This window comes from Saccopteryx leptura, chromosome 1 (assembly GCF_036850995.1).
Source record: "Saccopteryx leptura isolate mSacLep1 chromosome 1, mSacLep1_pri_phased_curated, whole genome shotgun sequence".
Lineage (NCBI taxonomy): Eukaryota > Metazoa > Chordata > Mammalia > Chiroptera > Emballonuridae > Saccopteryx > Saccopteryx leptura.
Window position 1 is genome coordinate 318,209,134 of NC_089503.1, and position 20,669 is coordinate 318,229,802.

General features: G+C 45.9%; 1 non-coding gene across 1 annotated transcript; it reads right to left on the reverse strand.

Annotated features, from left to right (window-relative positions):
• Positions 1-1,554: 1,554 nt before the first annotated feature.
• Positions 1,555-1,630, reverse strand: TRNAA-GGC (transfer RNA alanine (anticodon GGC)). Its single transcript has one exon. It is a non-coding gene; the product is annotated as a tRNA-Ala (tRNA).
• Positions 1,631-20,669: the final 19,039 nt, after the last annotated feature.

Sequence of the window (20,669 nt, forward strand, 5' to 3'; positions counted from 1 at the left end):
CACAGATTTTCTGATGATCAAACTTCTTTCCATTCCTTTGCTAAACCCTATTTATAATGATGTATTATTTTTATTTATTTTATTTTTTAAAAAATATTTGTTGATTTTATTGAGAGAGAAAAAAAGAGAGAGAGAGAGAGTATGAGCTCTGACTGGGGGGTTGAACTGGCAACCTCCGAGCTTTGGGACAATGCTCTAATCAACCAATCTATCCAGCCAGGGCTACGATGTATTATTTTTAACCTAATGTTATGGTCAATTTGTAAGTGTGCAAATAAGATTATCTATAAGTGAGCCTGACCAGGCAGTGGCACAGTGGATAGAGCATCAGACTGGGATGCTGAGGACCCAGGTTTGAAACCCTGAGGTCACCAGCTTGAGCGCGAGCTCATTTGGTTTGAGCAAAAGCTCACCAGCTTGGACCCCTCGAGCAAGGGGTTTACTTGGTCTGCTGAAGGCCCGCGGTCAAGGCACATATCAGAAAGCAATCAATGAACAACTAAGGTGTCGTAATGTGCAATGAAAAACTAATGATTGATGCTTCTCATCTCTCTGTTCCTGTCTGTCTGTCCCTGTCTATCCCTCTCTCTGACTCTCTCTCTGTCTCTGTAAAAAAAAAAAAAAAGAAAAAGATTATTTATAAGTGAAATGAGCCTATCCTTTGCTTTTTAGTACATTCTTTTATTTATTTATTTATTTTTAATTTTAGTTTTTTACAGAGACAGAGAGTCAGAGAGAGGGATAGATAGGGACAGACAGACAGGAACAGAGAGAGATGAGAAGCATCAATCATCAGTTTTTTGTTGCAACACCTTAGTTGTTCATTGATTGCTTTCTGATATGTGCCTTAACCGCGGGCCTTCAGCAGACTGAAAAATCCCTTGCTCGAGCCAGTGACCTTGCGTCCAAGCTGGTGAGCTTTGCTCAAACCAGATGAGCCCGCATTCAAGCTGGCGACCTCGAGGTCTCGAACCTGGATCCTCTGCATCCCAGTCTGATACTCTATCTACTGCGCCACTGCCTGGTCAGGCTATTCTTTGCTTTTTAAGTATTTTCTTCCTCTTCCTCTTCTTCCTTTCTCTTGTTCTTGTTCTTCTTTCTTCCTGTTCTTCTTCTTCTTCCTTTTCTTATTTTGAAGCCTGATGTTGTTGCTGTGTGGTTTTGCTTCCCCCTGGGGGGAGCTTCAGTCACCATTGTGAATTTTATTTATTTATTTATTTATTTATTTATTTATTTATTTATTTTTTGGTATTTTTCTGAAGCTGGAAATGGGGAGGCAGTCAGACAGACTCCCGCATGCGCCCAACCGGGATCCACCCAGCACGCCCACCAGGGGGCGACGCTCTGCCCACCAGGGGGCGATGCTCTGCCCCTCCGGGGCATCGCTCTGTCGTGACCAGAGCCACTCCAGCGCCTGGGGCAGAGGCCAAGGAGCCATCCCCAGCGCCCGGGCCATCTCTGCTCCAATGGAGCCTCGGCTGCTGGAGGGGAAGAGAGAGACAGAGAGGAAGGAGAGGGGGAGGGGTGGAGAAGCAGATGGGCGCCTCTCCTGTGTGCCCTGGCCGGGATTCGAACCCGGGACTTCCGCATGCCAGGCCGACGCTCTACCACTGAGCCAACCAGCCAGGGCCACCATTATGAATTTTAAATTGAACTTGTCTATGTCTCTCACTCCAACTGGGACCGTAATACTTTTTCTAGAAACATAGTCATTGTGCCTGCTTTCACTCTCATCGAGCCCTTTATTTTCACACATCTCTGTTGTTTAGGTCGCTGATTTCTCTTCCAAATTCTGTGGTTGGTAAGTTTGCATCTTCCTCTCATTTCGTGGATCAGATTCTCCAGGTGTTTGTGTGTTTTACTAATCTCTGAGATAAAAAGCCTTTGGCTCTGTTAGCTGTCTCTATGTTGTTGATTCTTGTCCTGATCCGTTTTCTTTACTTATTTATTTTGGTTGTAGTTCCTTTCTTCTTATTGACTTGGGTTGTTTCTGCTTCTCCTTATGTCTTCTTGAATGAGCACTTAGCTTAGCATTTTTTCCTTACTTTTGGGTGTACATATTTATTATTTTTAAATATTTAAATATTTATTTATTTATTTATTTATTTATTTTAGGTGAGAGGAGGGGAGATAGAGAGACAGACTCCCGCACACACCCTGACCCGTATCTACCTGGCAACCTTGTCTGGGGCTGATACTTGAGTACTGAGGCTAACATACTTGGACCAATAAGCTATCCTCAGCACCTGGGGGTGATGCTCAAACCATTGAGCCACTGACTGCAGGAGGGGAAGAAGGAGAGAAAGGGGAGGAGGAGGTGTGCTAAAGCAGATGGTTGCTTCTCCTGTGTGCCTTGACTGGGAATCAAACTTGGGATGTCTATATGCTGGTCCAGTGCCCTACCTCTGAGCCACCGGCCAGGGAAGGTGTATATATTTAAACACACGCTGTTGTCACTGCAGTGACTCTATCGTGTTATAATTCTCTTATGCTTTTTCTCTCCATCCCAAAGTCCTTTCAGCATAATGAGTTTTCTAGTGTTTGGACATATGATACTTTATTCAATCTGGGTCACCTTTTGTTACTGGCTTCTAACTCTGTCGAACTGTGCTCCCAGAATGCACCTTGCCTGGACAGGGAGGGGGGTTGAACTTGCTCCTGCTCTGGCCCTGGACCATCTGCATGGCAGCCATCTAAGTGGCAGCCCTCTGAGCTCACACATACATTTTACTTTGAGTTTTTTATTAATCTTGTCATTCAAATTTTATAAGTATTTATGCTTTTATTTTTGTTTTGTTTTGGGCATTTTTTTTTTTTTGGTTCCTCCTTTCTAAGGAGGCTTAGTTAGGACCTGGGGCCGTAAATTTTCCCTTCCCCACGTTCCCTCGTAATCCCGTCAGTTGGTACTTTATGTATGATGCTGTGATGTTTTAAAGGGCATGTGTATTCACAACCACTTCATCTTCTTGATCTATCGTCCTGTTTGTCAGAACATGCCGTCGCTCTTTGTCATTACGAGGCCTTTTTCTTTGCCTTAAAATCTATTTAGTCTAATCATGAAAAGTGTGGCTTGTGTGTTTACCAATTTCTTATTGGAGCAACCTTTGAAAACTATCCATACGCCTGCCTTTTGTGAGCTCATTCATTATCTTAGGTGGATTTCCATATCTGCTTTTATTTCTGATTATAAGTCAATAAATCTGCATTCTGGAGTTTACTGCTGGAGCGAGTGTCCACTCTGGGGTGCCGGAAACTATTCTCCAGAGGTTAAGGGCTGGGGCCGTGGGGAGGGCTGGGGCCTTGCCACAGCCCTGAGGAAAGGGCCACCATTTGCCCCAGGACTGAGTGATGAGACATTGCTTTTCAAGCTCTTCCTTCCTTCCTTCCTTCCTTCCTTCCTTCCTTCCTTCCTTCCTTCCTTCCTTCCTTCCTTCCTTCCTTCCTTCCCTCTTTCCTTCCCTCCCTCCCTCTTTCCTTCCCTCCCTCCCTTCCTTCTTTCCTCCTTCTTTCCCTCCTTCTCTTCCTCCCTCTGTCCCTTCCTCACTTCCTCTCTTTCTTCCCTCCCTTATTCCCTCTCTCTTCTTTGATTTTCACTTTTTTCCTGAATTATAACACAGATAAAAAGGGCATAGGCATATGGACAAGTTGATAAGTAAGGAGACTCCCCCACGGCCAGCACCTGGTCATGGACTAGGACACACCGCAGCCTGGAGAGCCGTGTGCCCCTGGTCTAGTGGTGACCGTCTGGACCCTTGGGATGCTCAGGCTGCTGCCTGTTGTTCCAGCACCAGGCGTCCAGTTCCACCTCCGCCCTTTCACATGAGTGGGCTCCCTACCTGAAGCACACAGATGGAATCACATCTGTCCTTCTGTGCTGGCATCTCCCCTGTTTTGTGGCGTCTCTGTCCCCTCACTCTCAGCACAGTCTAGCAGTTTCTGTGCTTGTACTGAGAGTGGACACCATCCAGTGATGACCCCTGCCCAGGTCAGCTCTGGCCTGTGCCAGTGGGTGCTCTGAGCAGTGGTGTTTCCAGAGGGAGTCCTCGGCAGGGCTGCTGGGTTAGGGGTGTGGTCCGTGCGCCTGCAGCTTTGCTGGGCCACAGAGTGCCTGCTCACGTGACAGCCCCACATGTGACATCCCCACATGTCTCCTCTCTGCTCCGGGCCCGTGCACTGCCACCGTTCACAATCACACACACTGCCGCCGTGCACAATCACACTGCTGCTGCTTCACCGGACTTTCATTAGAGGATCAATCAGTTTGTGGGCATCTTAAACTGATGTTTCAATCTCGCGGGTCTGTGTCGGCGAGGTTGGGTTTAGCATTTTCCAGTTACCGATGAGAAAATAGATACTTGTCATAGGTCTGTTGCCATGTTGTTCCTTCATTTTAAGTGCCCATTCCCATCTTTTGGCTGCTTTTTTTCCCCCAGTTGTTTATTTTATTGATTAACACAAATTTCTGTAATGCTTTGGATATAAACTTTTGTTTTTGTTGCTGAGAGGAGCTGCTTTTCCTACTCCATCTTGTTTCTCTCCCTGGGCAGGGGGTGGGGGGAGTGTCTGGTGAGCAAAGTCCCTGGTCTCAGTGTGGCCAAGCCATCCATCTTGCCCAACACCTGACAACGTCTCATCTCACTCAGCATCAGGTGACAGATGAGCTTCCTATCATGGTCTGGGCATAACTTTTCCTTTAATATTTAAAAATAGTGACAGCAGTGCCTCGCTTGTAGTGTTGACAAGTGTGACACCAGCTTGGGCTCCGCTCCGTGGGGGGACAGCGTCTCTCCTGTGAAGTGGGCTGGCCATCCGCTGGCCTATGACGCCCTCCAGTGCAGTGCCCGGGGCGGGAGGCAGTCGGCCTAGTGGGGGTGGAGGCCTGGGGGCTGAGCAGAGCCCTGGGGCAGGTCTGCTGGTGCCAGGGGCTTGGAGGCAAGACCTGTCACTCCCTCCACCTGCACGCACTGCAGGCTTGCTCTTTGCAGGAGGTGAAAGTGAACAGGGGCACAGGCGTGGAACTTTTATTTATTTCCCTTTAAATCCCAGTGGCTGCTGAAGATCGGAGTTGATTGTAAAATCTAAATTTCAGGCGGCAGAATGCTGCCACGACTCGCCCAGTCGCCCCGATGCCCTGGTGTGCGTGCCCACAGCCTCCAGTGCGGACGCCCCTTCTCTCTGTTGTTCTCCACCAGGTGATGGGCAGATGGTCTGGCTATTTTGGACACTGCTGGGAAGTCACTAATTTTGCTGGATTAGAAAAAAGAGAGCATAAAAACCTCCTCCAAATGGAACAACAGAAGGGAAGCTGTTTTCTTACTACCTGCCTGCAGGGGGTGAGGTGTGCTGTCTCAGGCCTCTTTGTAAGTCCTCCATCCTCATCTTCACAGCAGAGACATGTCATAGCTCCTGGTTCTGGCCGGGGCAGGGCTGAGTCTGCGTCCTGACCCCCTTCCCTGGGCTCCGGGCCACACAGGGTTGGGCAGAACCAAGGCGGGAAGGTACAGGGAGGCCGGTTCCTGGGTCCAAGCACAGCACCTGCAGTGTGCATGCCCCCCAGCTGCCCACAGCGATTCCCCAGGGCTCTAGGGAATCTTACTGATGGATGCTGAGCCCAGTGTTACCTGTCCACAATTGGTCCAGCCTCCATCCCTGGTACCACTACCAGAGTCATTGGAAAGGCAGATCTGATGGGGTCGACTCTGCTGGGGGCCTTCAGTTGGTCTCTTGTGCTTTGGGCTGGGCCCAGGCTCCCTGACCAGGTCCCAGAGACCCTTCCAGGCCACTCCTGCCCACCTGCCCCTGGTCTGGCCCCAGCTCCGCCATCCACCCCTAGTATGCCACCTCCAGCGCATAGAACCAGTGGCTGCCTTTCTAATCATCGCTCAGGAAGAAGCAGCTTTATTTTTTTCTGTCCATCTCAGACAACATTTTGAAAATTACAGCAGAAAGAATTCAGTCACAAAACGAAATCTGAGGAGTACAAAACACAGACTCCACATTTTTTGCGATTAATTTCAACAGACATAAAATTACTCTGTCAATTTTCTATAAACATTTCCAAATTCCTGCTCTCCATTTTTGCCTCCCTCTCATCGCAGCTAGATTGGGGACAGGCCCCTCCAGGCAGACCGCCCAGAGAGGCCCTGATGGAGAGGTCCTGGAAGACCCCAACTCAGTCTTGTCCCCAGGGTCGCTTACGCGACACCCTTCACTAAGGCCCCCCTGCTCCTTTCCAGTTTGGGAGTCGCCCTTCCTTCTAGTGTCTTCCTGGGTCCCCTGGGCCCAACCGAGTGTCCTCTGTGCTGTCTTCCCTGCTGTTCTTTCCCAAGCCCTCGCCCGGCCTGGCTGTGCGATCAATCGGAGTCATGGTGTGGTTCTGCCCGAATGCAACACAGAAAGATTCAGGTGGCGCTTCAGACCAGTGTCCTGCCAACTGTGGCCGCCGACCTCCTGGTGACATTGACCCCTTCCGGTTCAAACCTCATTGCTGCCAGTGAATTCTTTCCTCGCGGGACCCCTCCAGGGGAGGATGCAGCTTTGGCGCCATAGAATCCACGAGATGATTTACAAGACGTATGTTTGTTTCCACTCGTCCACTTGTGAGAAACATTAATGTGACAACCCTTAGCATGTGGCAGGTGCCACGTCAAAAGGGTCCCCATCACCGGGGTCCGTGTGTTGAAAAGTCTGGTAGAGGCCTCTATATAAAAAAAAGGATATAAAAGATGTAAAATTATGTAAAAAAAAAATCACAAACTTCTAGAGATTAAACTACAATGTGTGAGATGGAGAGGATGTTGGATGGCGGGAACAGCGGGCTAGACGTTGCCGCAGATGCCGTCAGCTGGAAGGCACTCCGAGGGGAGTGGAATGAAACACAGATGGACAAAAGAAAAGTCAGGGTCTCATTTTACCGCTAAGTCGTACTCATCTGTTTCAATGTACGGCATTTTGATCATCCCTCTGGCAGTGGGTGGACACTCGGGCTGTCCCCAGCTTTGGCTGCAGTGACAATTGGAGCTCAGGTCTTCCCGCAGACGTCTGCTTCCACTGGTCTTGAGCAAACATCCAGGTGTGGGATTGCGAGGCTTGGGGTAGGTTTTGGTTTTAAAGAGATTCCCAGAATTATTTCCACAGTGGCTGTCCCTGGTCACACTCCCGCTGGCTCACCATCCAGCGGCTGTGCAGTGGTATCTCCCTGGGATTTGCATCTGGTCTTTAAATGCCTCGTGACGATGAGCTTACTTTCATGTACTTAAAACCGTGTGCACCTCTCACGGACCAAGTGTCTGTCCCAGTTTTTGCCCGGTGGGAGAAAAAACTAGGTTTTTTAGTTATAAAAATTCTTTATCTATTGTGGGTGACAAGTTATTTATCAGCTATACAATTTGTGTATATATATATATCCCCCCCCCCCCAGACTTGGATCTGTCTTTTAAAATTCTAAATGGTTTCTTTTGAAGAGCAAAGGTCTTACATTTTGACGGAGTCCAGTTCATCAAATTCTCTTTGGTGGATTGTGCTTTTGGTGTCCTAGTTAAACAATCTTCGCTTCACCAAAAAGGTTCTCTCCTGTTTTCCTCTTAAAGTTTTAAAGTTGTCATGATTCTTCAGGCCTGTGATCCATTTTAAATTAACTTATGCAAATTGCATGAGGTGCAAATCTAAGTCCTCTTCTTCTCCTCCCCCACCCCTCTTTTTCCTCCTTTTTCTTTTTTTAAAGAGAGAAAAGAAGAGAGATGAGAAGCATCAACTCATAGTTGAGGCACCTTAGTTCTTCATTGATTGCTTTCTCATCCTCCTCTTCTTATAAATAACCAATAGTTTCAGTACCATTTTTTTTAAAAGCTAGTCTTTCCCCTAATTTAAATATCTTGGCCCTTATGTTGAAAATCAAGAGGCTATAGATGTTAGGGTTCATTTCTGGATTCTCAGTTTTGTCCCCCTGGTCTGAGTGTCCATCTGATGACAAGTGCACATGCCCTAGATTATTGTAGCTTTAAAGAAAGTTTTGAAATTGGAAGTATCCATCTTCCATCTTTATTTTTCTTTCTCCAAATGACTTCTGCTGCTCTAAGATCTTCCTATGTGCATATATGTCTTTTAAGATGAACATACCATTATATCAGAAAAGCCCAGTAGCCTGACCTGTGGTGGCGCAGTGGATAAAGTGTCGACCTGGAAATGCTGAGATCGCTGGTTCAAAACCCTGGGCTTGCTTGGTCAAGGCACATATGGGAGTTGATGCTTCCAGCTCCTCTCCCCTTCTCTCTTTCTCTCTCTCTCTCTCTCTCCTCTCTAAAAATGAATAAATAAAATAAAATAAAAAAATTAATCTAAAAAAAAAAAAGAAAAGAAAAGCCCAGTAGTATTTTATTTAAGGTTGTCCTCGATCTGGGTGTCTGTCTGAGGAAGACTCACCATCTTCACCATACTGAGTCTTCTGATCCATGAACATGGAACATCTCACATATTTCAATCTTTCATGATCTCAGCCTCTCTACAGTCTTCGTGTACAAGTCTAGCACCTCTTGTGAAATTTATTCCTAAAGACTTGTATCCTTTTTGATGTGATTTTGTGGGTGGAGTTGTCTTGATTCCTCTTTCAGAAATAGAATTAATTTGTACGTCTAGAGATTCACCTTGTGACCTTGCTGAATTCATTTACTTATTCTTTTGGGTTTTGGGTGACTCCCTCATATTCTCTGCTCATAGCAGCATATTGCCTATTGATTTATATAGAAAGCAGACCTTGGAAAAGCCAAAGGGGAAAATGGATAGACCCACTGTCCTATGTAGAGATTTTAACTCCCGTATTTCAGTATGATAGAACAAATAAACACAAAATCACTAAGGATAAAAGAGACCTAAAAAAAACCCCAAAACAATGAACAAACCTATTAACCAACTCAATCTCACCAACGCTTGTCAAACACTATGTTCAGCAATTGCAGGATGCGCTTTTGTTTATTGAAATAGAGTTGACATATGATGTTCGTTTCAGGTTTGTGGCATTGTGACTTGACATGTATCTACCTTATGAAATAATCACTGTGATACAGGTAGCAGTTACCTGTCGTCACGTGCGGTTATTACAATATTATTGATGGTCTTTCCCGCTCTGCCCAAGGCACGTTCTTTGCTGGGTACATGGGACGTTCTCTTGGATAAAATGATCATATGCCACAGCATAAAATGAGTCTTGGTTAGGTTTGTAGGATGGAAATAATAAATAATATGTTCTCCAGTCATGATACAATTGAATACAGGAGGAGGGATGTTTTACAAATCATTCCGTGATGCCGGCTCAGACAGGACACCGAGACCCAGCAAAGACATGACAATTAAATTAGACATGAATAATAATGCAATACCCAAATTGTTGGCAATAAACATGTACACTATAAAATAACCCACTGCTGTAGCAGAACCAGAATGAAACGGAGAAAATGTTTTAAAATGAATGAAAAAGGAAAGCACAACCTATCAACATGTATGAGTGGAGGTTAAAACAGGGTTTAGAAAGACATTTGTAAATTTTAATATGTAATTGGGGGGAAAGAAAAATAATAATATAGCTTTAGCTAGAAACATAAGAGTAAATTGATCCCAAAGGAAGTTGTATGATAAAAAAAAAACAATGATAATTCAAGCAGAATTAAATGAAATAGAAATCCTGCAATTAAGAAATTAGCAAAGTGAAAAAAATGTTCTTTGGAAGATCAAAAACAATTGGTGAAACCTTAGCAAGTTAGGTAGATAATAAAGTGTGTGTACACACACACACACACACACACACACACACACACACAAGGGGGAAAAGACAGGGAGAAGCTACAAATCATATTGATACAAAAGTGAAGACACCACCAGAGGGCCCACTAGGGGACCCATGGACATGTAACATCTTTGTGCCAATAATTTTTATGACTTAGATAGAACGGGCACATTTTCTTGAAGAAACGTACCTTATCACAAGAAGAAATAGAAAGTCTGAACAGCCCTGTATTTATAACACTGAATTTATACTTGAATACCTTTTCACAATGAAAACTCTAGACTCAGGTAGCCCAACGGATGAATTTAACCCTGAAGCAAGAAGCTGCACCCAGATGCATAGAGGCCAGTTTCAAACTACTGAGGGAGAAGAGGATTTCCAAATCATTTCACAATGCTAGTGGGACCCTGATGCTAAAACCTACCGAAGATTTTAAAATAAAATAATATGAGAGACCATCATCAGCAGAGACACAAATGTCCTAAATAAGACTTTAGCAAATAAAGTGCAGTAATATATAAAAGTGTGATATGCTATGACTAAATGGGCTTGTCCTAGGGATGCAACATTGGACATTCAGAAATCAGCAGGGTAATCTATCATGGGAATGAATGAAGGGCATACATGAAAAACCTACAGTGAACATCATCCGCAAAACATGGAACACTTTCACCCTAATATCAGGAACGAGGCAACAAATATCTGCGATCGGCAATTCTATTTAACATTATGATGGTGGTCTTAGTGAGAGTAGTTAAGGGGCAAAAGAAATACTGTATAAGTGCTTTAAATATCTGAAATGAAAAACAAAATAAGATTATCCATGTCCACAGACAGCATTGTCATTTACAAAGAAGTTTCTTATGTAACCTTAAAAAAAAATCTAATGGATGTTAAGTAAATTTAGCATGGTTGCAGGACACAAATTAACATAAAATCATTTAAAAATATATAAAATAACTGCAATCTGTTGGTTAGAGCATTGTTCCGAAGTGAGGAGGTTGCTGGTTTGATCCCCAGTCAGGGCACATACAAAGGAAGATTGCTATTCCTGTCTGTCAGTATCTCTCTAAAATCAATAAAATAAACATTTAAAAATTTTAAAAAAATAATTGGATTTATGAAAATAAATAAAAACTTAAGGATAACTTCAACGAAAGACCTATGTGATCTTTTTATTTGAAAAATATGATTAAGACTTATAAAGGTAAAGGGAGCTAAATAAATGAGAGACATACCATGTTCATAGAGTGAGAGAATATTATTATGTCAGAATCCAAAGTGATTTGTAGATTCAGTTCACATTCACTCAAAAAACCCTAAATTCCTTCTTTTTTCATTAAATAGTAATAAGTGACTCTACAACTTATATTAGCATACAAAAGATTTAGGATAGATAACATATTTTTAGGAAACCAAGTTTGAAGACTCATAACTTGTATTAATTCTTATTATGATGTTACAATAAATAGAAAAGAGTATTGTTGGCATACATTCAAGTATACAGATTGATGGAACATAACAGAGACCAGATCAATTTGTACCTATAAAGTCAATTGATTTTTGACAAAGATGTCGAGGCAATTCAATGGAGAAAGGGAAGTCTTTTTTTTAACAAATAGTGCTCTAACACTTGGGCATCCACATAGAAAAATATAATGAAACACAAGCCCCCTCTCTTGCCCTTCATGAAAATTAATTGAGATGATGGTCCTACACATAAAATCTATAACACTAAAGCTTTTTAGAAGAAATCCGAGGAATCTAATTGCAATGTTGAAACGGACACAGGTTTCCTTTGCAGGATGTAAAAAGCCATAACCATAAAAGAAAATAAATTGACAATTTGAGCTCCCTCAAAATTAAAAGCCTTTTCTCATCAAAAGATACCATTAAGAAAATGAAAAGGCCAACTGTGGGCTGGAGGAAATATTGGCAATGCAATGGGTCAGGACGCGTGTTGTCCCAAGACAAATAGATTATTTTTACCGGTTATCTAGGAATAGCTGACCAGTCAGTTATAAAAGGTCAAGTAAATTAGAAATAACGATAAAGGACTTGCAGAGCTTCTCCACACAAGGAGATATACCAATATGTTCCTAAGCACATCAAAAGGCATTCAAACCTCAACAGTGAGGAGATGCAAAATAAAACCACAATAAAGTTCCACCCCGCATCCAGTGAGATGACTGTGCTAGAGATTGACAATAGCAAGTGTATTTACATTTATGAGACTCCCCATATGCTGCTGGTGGAGGAGACAAACGACACCATCATTTTGCATTCACTTTTGGCCAATTCCTTGCAAATTTTAGAGTCTACTTACCCTATAACTTAGCGATTTCTGTTCCAAGAGGAATAAAAACAATACTTTCTTGGAAAATTTGTAGACGAGGGCTCTCTACCAACTTTATTCATTGCCGCCCTAAACTGCAACCAATCTAAATAACCATCCACCAGAGAATAAATATACAATTTATGGAGTATTAATACTGTACTGTGTATATGCAAATTGGAAAGAAAAGTAATAAACTCTTTACTACATGAAAAAACACAGATGGATCTCAAGAGCGCAGTGGTGATTGCAAGAAGCCAGACAGCAAAGAGAATATGATCTTTGATAGCAGAGTTCAAGGACAAGGCAGAACTGGTCACGGGGATGGAAATTAGAATAGTAATATTCCTAGGGGGCAGCGGTGATGGCAATGTGCATGTCTGAGGTGATAAAATGTCTCCGTCTGGAGAGGTGTGTACATGCTACATTTACCCAAGATCTGAGAGTTTCATTACATATATCATATACATTGTATCTTCAATTTTGCAAGTGAATGTGGATAGTCTGATAGAACTTGCTCATAGTGAGACTGCACTTAAAATTATTTCATTGTAATTTGCTCATTAAAATTGTGGCCAATCCTAAACCGCTCTCCAGCCCCCATCCCCAGTAAAAACTCAGTATTTTGAGCATTCTAAATAGAGCAAGAGAACTTGGCCACTTTCCTGTGAGGAGCTCGCCCGTGCTCCCCATCACATCCCCTGATTGCCACTGAGGCAGGGAGCATGCTCGTCCCACCCTGTGGGGAGCCGCACACAGGGCCACTCGCTTCTTTCCAGCCCAAGCTCCCCAGGCTCATGGGACCAGTGGGAGAAGTCCAATCACAGATGTCAGATGATGCTGGAGGAAGAATCTATGGAATGCTACCTGAAAATGATGCTAATGTCTTTGGAAGGAAGTTTCTCTAATGTGCACATGTCCTTCTCTTCTCTACAGTGGGGAAGGAGGATGCATGACTGACCCTCCAGCTCTATCTGAATCTTACCTGGCCAGGTCTCATCCTCACAGGGAGCATTGACAGCATTCCTCATGGAATACTTGACAGGAACCAACTGGGTTTTCTGACATGGTTATTACAGGGAGGCAAGAACCGGCCAGCAGTGCTCCCTGCATGAGAGGTGCACATTTATATCAAGGTGGAAGCATGAATTCATTTTAAAAGGATATCAATCAAATGAAAAGAACCCACAATAATGATTTCTTCTTCTACAAAGTCTTCCCACTTTATTATTTTTTCTTCTTCTCCCTCTTTTTCTCCATTGTGGCAGCCAAGAAAAGGGGCCCCTGGGATCTCCTGTTGGGAGGGGGTCATAATTTGACTCATGGACCCAGATAGTGCCCGTCTGCCTGCACCACCATTTGGGACCCCATGCTTTCTTGCAGTCTGCTCCCCCCAGCCAATGGTGGAACCCTACAGGGAGACTCGCTCAGCCCAGGCATGCAAGACAGGGGCCTCATCTCGTGGGTGACAGGGCTTGAGGACTTGCCGTAGGCCTGGCTCAGTCTTTCTTAGAACTGCTTCAGTCTGAGGTGCCCCCTTACCTGTGTTTGCCCCACATCATGGTCTGAAGGTCCTCCTGCTTTCCCTGCTCCTTCCCCTTCCCCCTCACGGGCGTTGGCTCCGGAGGGACACCTCTTGCATGTTCAAATCCAGTCTTGGGGTTTGGTTCTCAGCACATGCAACCTACACACATCCTTCCTTTTCCTCCTCCTTATTTTCTCTCTTCTCTTTCTGCCTCATGTTCCCCCTCTCCCTGCTCCTCTTCCTTCAGTCTTTCTGCTGTCTTCTTCTGGGTTTTGTTGTGTCCACTGCCCCCCACCCCCAAACCTGGCTATCCATGGAATGTGCTGTCTGGAGCTATTAGAAATCAAACTATCCATGGAATGGAACGTGGCCTGATTACGGGGTAGAGTTGACAATTCTGGTCCTTCTAGGCAGAATCAATAAACATGTGTTTAATTAGGAGTCTGGAAACCATGAAGACAGGAAGAACTGGAGAAGGTGAACCGGGAGATAAGCAGCACTGGATAGGGTTTGGAAGAGCAGGGATTTGTTAGCGTGCACCAAAGCTCCAGAGGGATGGGTAGTATATGGGAGAATATTCTGGCTCAAGATAAGCAAAAGTCTACCAAAAGGAAGAGTTATACATGGACGATGAAATAACTTTCTGAGAAAGCTGTTGAGTCCCCTTTAGCAGAAGGTGTCACATTTTAGAACTGGTTAGAATTAAAACAGAGAACATTTTAAATTGCAAATGAGTTCTAGAGGAAAATGCAAACTCTCCAAGTGGAAAAGTTCTTTCCCGGTCATCTGGTCATCCGCTGGGAAGGTTAAGTCCACAACCACCAAGAACACTTAGGTATTTGGCAAAATTATAATGCTATAACACAGTAAATGGTTGTATCAGAATAGCCTTTTGCTTTGAGTTAAGAAACAGCAGCAGCTGTAAGAGCAATAAGAAGCTTTCTAACTACATTTTTTGGTGTAAGAAATATACGTCTCAACTAAGTGAGAAGTGTGGAATATATATACAGATAGCTGCTATTCACCATTTTTTTCTGATTATTTTACCCAATGCAATAAGACAAGATAAAAAAAGCAAACTGTAGAAAGGAAGAAATAAATGGTCATTTTCTGCAGATAAGATGCTTGTCCAGTTAAAAGTACCAAACAAGATGAAACGGCCTCACACCTGAAATACACTGCAGTAATAAAAGAGCTCAATAAGAGGGCTGGGTGTGAGGTCGATGTACAAAAAAAGGTTTTTCTCAGACACAAATCCCCAAATTTTTCCTTGAAATCTGGATGTATCTATAAGGCCTGGTCAATAATGCTACTTTCATTTCTTCCTCCCTCCCTCCTTCCTTCCTTCCTTCCTTCCTTCCTTCCTTCCTTCCTTCCTTCCTTCCTTCCTTCCTTCCTTCTTCCTTCTTTCCTTCCTTCCTTCCTTCCTTCCTTCCTTCCTTCCTTCCTTCCTTCCTTCCTTCCTTCCTTCCTTCCTTCCTTCCTTCCTTCCTCCCTCCCCCCTCCCTTCCTCCCTCCTTTCCTTCCTTCTTTCCTTCCTTATTTTTTCCTTCTTTTCCCAGATAGTTCTCCAGCCTCTATTATGTGTCGGGTCCTCTTTGAGTCATTGAGGAAAGAGTGTGACAAAGCGAGAAGATCCTGCCTGCAGGGAGTTCCAGTGTAGGTCACCAGACAACTGACAAGAACATCATGTGGGAGAATGAAATACTGAAAACTACTAAGGATAAAGTAAAGCTTAAGGGCGGAGGACCGGTGGGCAAGGGGGCGATATTTAGATGGGCTTCCTGGGAAGGCCCCACGGAGAAGGCACGGAGGTCTGGGGGGACTGGACAGATGCCTATCAGACAAGCATTGTAGAGGGAAGGGGCAGAGTGCAGGGTTTTCTGCCCTGGGAGCCTGCCAGCAGCAGTGAGGGTCAGGGGTCTGGAGTAGGGTGACAGATGTGGTCAGCAGTTAGCAGAGAGGTCTTTTAGGGATTGTGGGTCCTTATAAGGATGTTGCCTTTATTATGAGACAGCAGTGATGCTGTTGGAAGACTGAGGGGCAGAGTGACAGGATTTGTCCTCGACACTTGAGGCAGACCTCTCGGTGGCCTTCCCACCCTGCCCAGCCCAAGCTCCGCACTTACTGTCTCCATGGGGTAAGGGAGTCTCCCTGCCCCTGGCACGATCCTTCCAGTCTTCCTTTGTTCCTCTCTTCTTCAGTGGACACAGCTGCACACCATCATTAAACCCTGCTGTCCTTATTTTTAGTGCACAACTGACATCTTCTGTCCTTAAGATCTCCACCGCTGGCCGAAGATACAGGTGTCTTCCTCTGGCTGGCACACGTGCCCGCACCCCCCTCCCTCCCTGTACACTCTCTATTTCATGGTTCATTCAGAAAGAGTCTTTAAAATATAAAAAAAAAACAACCCCAAACTGTGCATTGTCCTTGCTCAGCTCTCTCCCAGGGATTCCCAGCACAGTCACAGAAATGCCCGTGTCCTTCACGCAGACCGATGGAGACGCAGGAACTTGTTCCTGTTGTCGTTCTCGTCTCATCTCTTCCCATTTCCTGCCCAGCTCACTCCTCTTCTGCGCCCCTGGCCACATCGTTACCCCAACTCAGTCCCTATTTAAAACCTTCATGCTCTCCCCTCTGCATGGGGGCTCCCTCCTCACAGTTCCTTAGCTCACTTCCTCCTGGTCTCTGCTCTGACTTCTCCTCTAGGAGAAGACTTTTCCTATCACCATGTTTTAAATATGCAAATTCTCCGTATGTTAACCTGTGGAGTCCATGAAACCCCTCCCCTGCTAAAAGCATGTCAGTGAAATTTGTGTGCCGCTTGACTAATTTTAAAGTGAATGGAAGAAAATGAGCAAACAAATAATATAGCGAAATCATTTTGTTGTTTTGAAAGAAGGATGATACCTACAGGGTATCCCAGCATGCCGCATGCTGAACTCTGGAGCCAGCCAGCCACTGGTGCTGTAAGAATGTAAAGTGACAGAATGAGAGGCCAGACACGTGCTTGCGTGAATGTCAAATTTCAGTTTACTGTAAGGTTAGAAAAGAGGCCCTTCAAATTCTTGAAGAAAGGTTATGTTGTTCAATACATGATGTTGGATCAAAGTATGTAACCATATGAGAAAAGATAATACCCAAAATAATGAGTGACACTTAATGTGAAATATTAAAACGAATTATGAAAGAGCAGTAGAAAAGATAGAAATGTATTGTAATTGTTTGGCCTATGAAAGCTCTTTCAAAACAAAGTACAGAATTTAGAAGTTAGGAGAAAATAAGAAATAGGGAAAGATTTGACTTAATCAGAAGAAAAATACAATCTCCTGATAATAAAAGGCATTCTAAACAAAACCAAAAGAAATGTTTTCGACTAAGAGAAAATGATGATTACCTGGATGTAAAAAAATTTAGCAACGATTAGCTAATAAGAAAAAGACCACCGGACATAGAAATGGGCTAAGCGCCTGGTAAGTGATTTTCAGCTGAAGACATAAACTGACCATAGACAAAATAAAAGATGATCAACATCTTGAGTGGTCATGGGAATGACAAATTCTAGTGAGACTCCTTTCTATTAAGTCAATGTACGATTTTACATTGAGAATATCAAGTGTGAGTCATCTCGCAGGTGAATATTTGCAGAATGAGATCACTGGGTCAACAGCTGTGAGCATGAGAGAGGCCACTCCCACATGGGTTCCCTGAGGTCAGACCCATGTGTACGGCTCACGGGGGAATGTCCCACACAGCAGTCTGACTCAGTAGTCACTGCATCTGGTGACATTACAGAGCATTGTCCCCAATGTACCACAACTGAGCCTTCAGTGTGCGTGCCATTGTACCTTTCAGCTTCCGGATGGATGACGAGGTCTGGGGCAGGACTGAGAGGTTGCATGGGCAGGAGCCCTTGGCTGCACTCTCTTTGCTGGAAGCACTGTGATGCTGAGGGCGGGATGGACGCTGTGCTGGGGGAGGGTGCATTCTGTGAGCCCATCCATGGATGATGGTGATGGCAGGAGCCTTTCCGGTGGGAGAGGCAAATCTATGTCCACAGGACATGATTATTCCTGTGCCGGTAATGTCCAGCTCCTCATGATGGGAGAGGTCCAGTCTGCCACCAGGTGGCTGGTTGGCTCCCAGGGATTGGTTGAAACCCACAGCTATGGCTTCAGGACAAGGAGGCAGTTGGAACAGCGGGAGCTGGTGCTGGGAGGTCTGGGACACCGGGTGCTGCTTGTCCTCTACAGATCTGCCCGAGCGCAGTCATATAATCACCCGAGTGCAGTCATATAATCATTTACCCTTGACAGCAGGTTTCTGCTGTCCACACCCAATCATGCCGGGCCGGCAAGTTGACCATGGAGTGTCTGTAGGTGAGTTGAAGGCACCTGACCACTGCTGGATCCTCCACAGTATTATGACCACTGGTAAACCCAGTGTGAACCTGGGTTAGAAACGCCTGCTTAGAACCTAGGAGAAGACTACGCAAGATGTTTCCCCAAGTTCACAGGCAAGGTCTTGGTGAGGAATTGACGCATCATACAGGATTTTCTTCCTTGTGAAGTACTACCGGCATCACATGAAACTCTCAGGTAAATGCCCCCTCACCCCAGTTACACCAAGTACCCGCTGAGGGGTGCATGCTTCTCAACACAACCTCATTGTCCCCCAAACTTGCCTTGTCTGATTGTAATTGCCGTTACTTCCTGCAAGTTCACTACCCATCACCCACCTCAGGCATCCTTTCTCTGCCCCCCCCACCAAGCATTTCTGGGGTCTGCTCATTAAAGTCCTTTTCTCTCTGGCCCCCAGAATGACCTCTCTGGACACGACTGCTTCCCACGTGTCCTCAGGACCCTGCACGTGGCTCAGACAGGCAGAAAGTGCATTCCCTCTGCCTGCCTCCCGGCGGTCAGCGTGGCAGAAGCGAGGCTTCCAACAGTTTTCTCTATGGGAAATCTCCACTTTTGACCTTGTAAGTGGACCGCTCTCCCTAGCTGTCCGGCCTGGAGAAGGATAGCATGGTGGGGGATGTGTGCAAACCACTTCTCCGCACCTCTGGATGCCACGTGGAGGGCAGACAACCTGGGACCTGCACTTCTGGGACAGAAAATGTCCCGTGTGAGCGCTGGGCACACTCCATTCGCAGTTCGCAGTCAGCCTATCATTGCAGAGCAAGCCCCCCCCCCCAGCTGCAGGATGGTATCTTGTGCCCCATATGTGCCCACAGGTGGGACTTGAGCAACAGAGTGATGCATAGACCTCGCTCTGTAAGTGCTGGGCGTCTGTGAGCAGGGGGTGGCGGGAGAGAGAGAGCATGGCAGTGTGACAGGTACTTTCAGATGGACTAGGCGAGGACCATGACTGTCCATTGCCCTCCTTGACACACTTCCTTAAACACCGTGAGTTATTTCTCTGATCTTTCTTCATAAATCAAAGGTTTCTCCATCATGTAAAGTCCCCTGGGGCGACAGAGTCTCGTGTCCCCGAAAGATATTGTTCTCTGAGATTCTGATGCTATCTTGTCACTGGCGGACCCAACAAAGAGGCAGTGTGGACAGTAAGCCTCCCGAGTGAGATTAGCGAGTGAGATTAGCTTGAACCCTCCTTATCTGTCATTGTTGGCTTATCACTTGCAGAGGAGCTGTGCCGAGACACTCGGGGCCCTGGCTGTTCTTAAAGGGAACTCTCTCTGCTGGGAAACCTGACAGCCTACAGCCATCCTCTGCAGGGCACTGGCCTCTTGACCGGAGGAAGAGTGATCCAAACGTAAGAGAGTGTGAGGGATGGTTTGCTGGGACTTTATTTTCCCCCTGGCCTTCAGCTCTCGGGCTGGGGCTGCACACCTGTGGTTGCAGGGCAGGAGGTAGGTCATTTTACTGCTGGACTCAGTGGGGGCGACTCAGGCGATACACACCTGTCCACCTCGGCCGAATTGTTTTATGTCTGCATGCTCTCGTCTGCTCCTGGTGATGACCCCCCCGGGCCTGGAGCTGGTGCCAGGTGAGCACAGGCTGGACCATGAGTGAGGCCAGGAGTGTTGGGCACCATGAGTTTTCCTGGCCCTTAGCTCTGACCTGTTGGTATTGAGATGGGGACTGCGGAAGGACAGGGAGCTCTAAGCTGAGCGATGCTCCTTGGTGACCTGGATGGAGCCCAGCTGATGGGTTGGGCTGTGACAGACTCAGGTTCGAGTCTGGGCTTCACCACCCACATGGGTCTACTGTGGTCCTGTGTTGCCTTATCTATAAAAGCATGATGGTTCTAAAATAAGAATCCATAACTCTGGCTCAACAAGTCCTTCTGTGTGTCCAATGGAGAGCACGGTGGGGAGAACATGCCAACACCACGCCTGAAACATGCTCACACATATTCACACCAACCCCCAGGAGGGTGGATTACAGCCAGTCCTTGGAGCTGTGGCAGCTGGACACCAGATGATAACCTGTTTGTGTTAATGAGGGGGAGGGAACCTGGAGGCACCACACCCATCTTACGGGGGGGGGGGGGCTGGGGGCCATCCTACCTGGGTGGGTGTGAGCCCCCTCCCTGTGCAGAAAAAACACAAGAGATCAGCTTCCGGTGGTTTGCAGACCCCTGGGTGCATTGGTAAAATGCGGAGACTGAGTCTCAGCCGGGTGCTGTGTGACTCAGCCTTGCTCCTCCATTCCAGCCAGTGCTGCTGCTGCTGCACCTGGGGCCATAGGGGTCCAGGGGAGCCTGCCCAGCTGTGTCTCATTCTAGGGTTTGAGTCCCTGTGGTGCGGCTGGGCTCCATCCCTCACAGGTGAGGCCATGCCTCCTGATGATCCCAGCAGGACCTCGGATGCAAGGGGCTGTGGGAGGAGCGGGGAGGCTGGCAGCCCCTAGCCCTGCTCTCCCAGTGCTCAGGGTGTGGTCACTGTGTCTCATGCTCAGGACCCAGAGGGCTCCTGGAGAGCATGATGTGATTTCCCAAATGCAGAGTTCTGGGCTTAGGTCAGGGCTGAACCTGAGATTCTGCAGTGAGGCCGCTGCTGGTGG